Source organism: Salminus brasiliensis, chromosome 18, assembly GCF_030463535.1.
Source record: "Salminus brasiliensis chromosome 18, fSalBra1.hap2, whole genome shotgun sequence".
In the NCBI taxonomy this organism is placed as follows: domain Eukaryota; kingdom Metazoa; phylum Chordata; class Actinopteri; order Characiformes; family Bryconidae; genus Salminus; species Salminus brasiliensis.
In genome coordinates this window covers 5,517,689-5,524,605 of record NC_132895.1, presented here as the reverse complement: position 1 = coordinate 5,524,605, position 6,917 = coordinate 5,517,689, and positions in this window count along the sequence as shown.

Genomic DNA, 6,917 nt, shown 5'->3' with positions numbered 1-6,917 from the left:
TTAAAGTGCAGGTGAAAGTGTTGTGCAGACTAATGTTGCTGAGCAACCTACGCCTACTGTTAAACTACATGGGGGAAAATATGTGGAATTTTTAAGCGTGTGGTTGCTTGTAACTAATCACTGGCTAATATGAGCGAACGTCGTCGGCGCCCGTTCGTTCCGCTGTCTCTTGCTTAGTAACGAGGCTCGCAATGCAGTCGTCCGGTCCACAGTCAGCTGCATTGTTGGAGATTTATAGCGCCCTCCAGATCCTATTCGAATTCCACTTTCCAATTTGGTCACTCTGAGAAAAATGGTCAGCTAGACACGTAAATGTGGAGCCATTTGGGTCACAGCCACGTCCGAGATCACTTGTACAATGTTCCCTTCTTATCATCCCGGTTGTAACTGGGAACACGTGCACTGTTCAGGTTTTAGTCTCATTCGAATCTCATCTGATCACTACAGCCATGTGCAAAGTCTTACTGGATGTACTGGGAGATATTTGCTCTCATCCTTTGATCCTGTTTCTTATTCCTTGACCTGTTTTGAGTAATACCTCCACAGATCGTACACTACTAACTTGTGGGGGGGAGAAAGCATGTGCAGATGAGCTGGCTAGGGGTTTAACCTTGCCATAGTCCACCCAAACCATACCATAGTATAGTGTAGTAAAATCGTAAAGGAAAATATTCATCCATCGTACTTCATCTTTGCTGCGTCTGTGGTGTCAGCACAGTCGATTTGCACAGACCGTAGTTCCTGAAACGTTCTCGGCGGAGAACCCCTCTACTCAAATCACATTTGTATTACAGTAGTAGTCAACGGGCAGGTGCTTCATTGTAAATGTATTTCAAGCTAAACCAGCTGCAGATTCAACAGAGAGCTTGGGTTGAAAACCACCAAGTATTCCTGTAAGACCCACCAAGTATTCACTGTGGTTAGACGTCTTGGCTGTCTGCGGGTTGGCTGCTTTGAAGCTGTCCACAGAGAAATGGATAAATCCTGTTCCGTGTTTGGATGTGTGCCTGATTTGGAAGTCTGAGGCAGTGCTCAGCAGATGGGAGGCAAGCCTTTTCCTTAGGGACTGATGCTATCTGAGCAGCTAAGCAGACTCTGCTGGTGCCTGAGCGAAAGTGGTTTTAATTATTTTATTATTTTTCCCTCTCTCCCCTTCCCCCTCCATCCTTTCCCTGAATAATTACATTACTCTTGTGTCTCAGAGTTAGATCAGGCAGTGACGAACGACAAAGCCAAGCGCACATGATGGTTAATTAGCAGCGTCCAGCAGCACTTTATCTCCCAGCTCTCTCAATCCTTCCCTCCTAAACCCCATGCAGCTCATCTGGAGAGTGTGTTCCTCTAATCGTTGGCATCGCGAGCTCTAGGATTGACTGTCCTTTCAGTGAACTTGGCAAGTGCACTAATAAGTGTCTGCTGGGTTGGTGGACACGTTGTATTCTCAGATCTGTAGGAGCGCAAAAAAAAAAAAAAAAAAAAAAAAAAAAAAAAAAACCCAAAACATTCATAATGCTATGTCTTTGGGACTGGGGTCATGTATGGCCTAGACTTAATTCCATTGCCCTTTTTGAAGAGACCATTATATAATGTCTTTGACACTAACCATTGGAGAAGGAGAGCTGTTGAGTGTTGTTTAAGGCATGCGTCAGACAGGAACCGTGCAAGAGAAAACTAAATGTTGTTGGAAAAAAAACAATAAATCTGTTGGTTGAACGGCGGGATGGGCTTTTCAGATTGTTATAGAGTATTTCCAACCAATGCATTATCAGTTCAATAAAATGTGAACTTGAGAAAATGTGATGTGTCTGAATTATTTCTTTTTATTTTGACCTGTTCTAGATGTGCCGTGGACCCACAACCGGGTTTCTGCAGGAAATGCTGAGTCAGATAGAACACCTGGATATGTTTTTCTTCCTGGGGGTTTCCAAATGTCTGAATAATTAAAAGCAGCCCTTGGTTGGTAAACTATTTATTTTGGTAGAGCTGAATAATGAGAGTTCAGTACATGAAATTACACAAGCTTAACCCACGCAAGTAAAACGGGCAAGTTTAAGACCTGGCAGTCTTGGCTAATTTTATTTACGCCACTAAAATTTACACACCTTAAACACTATGAAATATGAAAGCAAGGCTAAAAGGGCTATGCTGACCAGAGCAAGCACAGTTTCAGTTATCTGAAATGTGAATGCCTCTGGCCGCTGAAAAGGCTAAGAAACTAACGGTAGGCCGACAGAAGCAAGCACTAATGTGGATATGGGCATGCAGATGCCTTAGGAGCAGCGGAAAAGGCTAAAAGCTAACACTAGGCCGAATGGTGCAAGCACTGTTGCAGTTACTGAAAAGATGGATCCCTTTGGAGCAGCTAAAAAGACTAAAAGACAGAAGAAAGCATTAATGTGGATTTCTGGTGTCTTGACCCATCCTGTGCCCCATCCTGTGACCCATCCAATGATCTCTGCTGTCTAACCTCTAGAGATTTGCGCTGATACTCCCAGAGTGAATTGGTACAATACTCCTTGTACTCTTATGTTGATACTTAATAAAATACAGCATTAAATATGTCCTAGTATAAGCATTTGCTCTGGGTCGTTGCTCACTGTGTTGGGTCCTAAATGGTCCTTCTGTATGTGTCACAGCACTGGCATGCAGATGCCTCTGGAGCAGCTAAAGGCTAAAAGCTAAAGCTGGGCCGACTAGTGCAAGCACTGCTGCAGTTTTCTGACCTGTGGATGCCTCTGGTGCGACTGAAAAGGCTAAATGCTACAATGCTGTTTTGGACGTATACTTACTGTTCATTTAATTATTTTATTTATTTATTTTTTAATACCCACCTAATGCACTGAATGGCACCTTTACATGGTAAAACATCTACGGCCCAGGAACGTTACTGCATGGTTATGAACATGGTGGCTGATACGTGTATTGTTTTACAATTACATGTAAAATTCACTGATCGGTGAGAACCCTGGGAAAAAAAAACAATCAAGTAGGCAAGTTTCACACCAGACCGCCCTGAATGACCGTTTACATTTCTGCATGGAAGTTGGTGGAATTCCCCTTTTAGTGCTTCTAATGTTAAAGCTGGGTAGTGTTTACAGGCAGATAGGCTCAGTACTGGCCATTACGAGGTTTCTGTCTTGGTACTGATGTGGGAGAAGTGGTATCGTGCCGTCTCTGTTTATATCCAACACTGTAACAGTTCCGTCGGCTTTCTTTAACGTTCAGCAAGTTTGAGCCCTGCTTTAATTTAGCTGAAGGTCAGATTAGAGCAGCGCTGGAGCTGGAATTTACTCAAAGCTGGAGCTCTTTGGATTTGCTTGTGTGTTGCTGAAATTGAGGTCAAGCTCAGTCTGTGAATCTGGGTTCAGAAAAGACTGCAGTGAGGAAAGTTAGTAGCTTTAAGTGAGTACAATTAAAATCACCGTAATTGACAGTGAGAAATGCATGTTGTTAAAAATGTAGACGTGCTGTTTGGATGTCATCCATGTTCTAATGCTAATTAAACACTAATGGCTTCATCAGCCTACTTAAATATTTAGGCATTTCCAAATGTGCATTTATTCATGCTGCCTGTCTGAGGTTATGGTTTACTGGAAGGTAGATCTCCAGGAGTGATTTGCTTGCATACTTGAGATCAAGGCCAAGCGCCTGCAAACTACACAGCTGCATTCAGGCAAGGCAGTGATGAGGGGCAGGGAACGTGCTGGTCACACACTATGCCTGTACTAACGTGACTACAGAGAAAACTGAAATGCAGGCTTTTCTCTACCGCTGTAAAAGAGCTGAGGCGTTCTGTAGGCCAATTTTGTTGTAATCCTAATCTCATCTGCCAGTAGTATTTTTAGTATTATCGGGTTGCTGCAGGCCTGAAGCAACATGGGTTTAAAACAGCTGGGGGTAAGGAAGGCTGAGTGAATCTGCTGCTTTCTAGTACCAATATTTCTAGGGAACAAGGAAACACCATATTCTGGTTCCTTTTGGTAAAATAAGATAAGATAATCCTTTATTAGTCTCACAGTGGGGAAATTCTCAAAACATTGACCTGCTGTGTCCTGCTAGTGTTTTCATTATAGTGGTGAACCTTAATGGTAATCATTTAGAATCAATGCATTATGTCCATTAACTGACATCAACATCAACTTTTTGGACTAAAACTAGAGGTTGGGCCTTATTCATCTGTTCTTACATCCCCCAGTGTTTTCTTACTTGCCATTATGAGACATCTGTAAAAAATAAATAAATAAATAAATAAATAAAACAAATAAAATAAACAACAACAACAAAAAAATTAAGCATGCAGTTCTGTTTACCCTAACCAGGCAACTCAACCGAGCGGTCACAAACAGGTTTCCAGGTAACATAGAGCTACATTTTATTCACACATTTTTACCATTCAACTAATACCAATTTTTAGGGATGTAGAACATGAATTTCAATCATTATTTCTTCTGTCAACTTGAAGTAAATGTCTGAAGAGCTGCGTCACTCCCATACACTTCAGTTCCTGCCCTCAGCTTTCAGACACTAGCTGTGTTCCAAAGCCTAAGCTGCAGGCAAGGTAGGCAGCATTTCTCAGTTTCACAGAGGGCTGTTCTAAAGTGAAGGGCCCTTCGTATATAGCCTAGGAACGCAGCCCACATTTGGACCAATGCAACTGATGCATCCTTCCCAGCTCTCGGTTAGCCACAGTTCTCTACACACGTACAATGAGAAGGGCAGGGGGGGGCACATGACAAGTGGAGAAAAACAAAGCCTCCGGAGCTTCAAGTTTTAGCATGAAATTTTATCATTTTAAAGCTTTTCTGTGAAGAAATGAAAAAAAACACAAGTTCTGCAGAGAGGCAGGACCTTTCTGGTGATGTCACCACACAGCCTGGTTGACTGTTTGACTATTTGTGTGACCCATAAGCCAAATAAAAAAAAACAGGAGGACCCACTGTACCTCGGCTGCAGCCTAGCCTCTGGAACGCAGCTAATGATGATGTTTTATTTTATTTTATTTTTTTTGCTTCTTATATTTCTATATTTTCATATTTTTATATTTTATTTTTTAACTTAAATTTAACTTAAATGTAACTTTTATTTTATTTTTTTATTTTTTTTATTTTTTTGCACTTTTGCACTTTATTTCATTAAGTTAAGGTTTAGTTTAAATTTAGATCTTATTGAATAGCTTTGATGTGGGCAGACTGTCAAAAAAGCATTTCACTGCAAGTTATACTGTGTATTACTATGTATGTGACAAATAAAATTTGATTAGATTTGATTTGATTTGATAAAGTTTAGGACATTTGACCTATAATTAAGATTACACACTTCATTCAATGAGGGGAATAAGGTCAGACCGCTGAAGGTGGGTTCTGACCAGTTTTATTAGGCAATTTGATCGTGAAAAAAGGTCAGCCGTGCGTTACAGTGCCTGTTAAAGGGTTAAATAAGAGTCAGATGCTTTTTTACTTGGTTAAATATTAGCAGTACTGACTATACTGCTGTCGTTTTACAGCCAGTCTGACTGGATACTTTTCCTGCAAACAGAAAAGCACAAACGCCCGTCCCTGAAGACTGACGAGGACTGAACTCCTGATCGTTCCGTACTAGAACAGACGAAGTCTTTCAAATCAGAGTTGATTTTGGCTGCCTTCGCTTTGTACTGACCCCTTCAACCCCGAATTGCTTCACCATGCAGTAAAAACACGGATTTTGACCTCATTATTCCGTCGCATGTGGACAGAACTCATTGTCCCGGTGTCCGATGACCACGTGGAGACACTGGAGTTCCCGGCACTGTCACTTCAGAATGCAGTAAACGGGGTGAGACAGACGCTGTTCAATTGACAACAGATGTTCCTCTGGTGAAACCATTCAGGATTCTGACTGTCTCTTAGGATCAGAGTCGTGTCAGTGAGCCACTCTATGTAAAGGGTGGGATACAAGCAGAAATGCAGACAAATCAATGACAAATGTATCTTGATGTGATGTGTTTGAGTGTGTGTTAGCGTGCACAATTCCAAAGCTCTCATCAAGGAAGTCCAGTATTTACAGATCCCATCTAATAAATACCTCATTTATCTGAGATCCAGATCTTCCTGGTCAGGGTTCCAGTGGGTCCGGAAACTTCCCGGAATAGGAATACCCTCTGGCGGGACGCCATCACAGGGTACAGCTGTTACCAACTGTTAGTCCTTTATTAATTACATGTAAAGTTAATGGGGAAACATAGAGAAGTCAGCATCCAACACCTGTGTTTTTCTAACTGTGTATATATTTATATATATGGACAAAAGTATTGGGACACCTGCTCATTCATTTTATCTAATCAGTCCTTTATTAATTACATGTAAAGTAAATGGGGAGCAGAGAAGTCAGCATCCAACACCTGTGTTCTTCTAACTGTATATATATGGACAAAAGTATTGGGACACCTGCTGCACTCATGTTATCTAATTAGTCCTTTATTAATTACATTTAAAGTAAATGGGGAGCAGAGAAGTCAGCATCCAACACCTGTGTTCTTCTGTGTATATATTTATATATATATGGACAAAAGTATTGGGACACCTGCTCATTCATTTTATCTAATCAGTCCTTTATTAATTACATGTAAAGTAAATGGGGAGCAGAGAAGTCAGCATCCAACACCTGTGTTCTAACTGTATATATAGGGACAAAAGTATTGGGACACCTGCTGCACTCATGTTATCTAATTAGTCCTTTATTAATTACATTTAAAGTTAATGGGGAAGCATAGAGAAGTCCTGTGTTCTTCTAACTGTATATATATATGGACAAAAGTATTGGGACACCTGCTGCACTCATGTTATCTAATTAGTCCTTTATTAAATACATTAAAAGTAAATGGGGAAGCATAGAGAAGTCCTGTGTTCTTCTAACTGTATATATATATGGACAAAAGTATT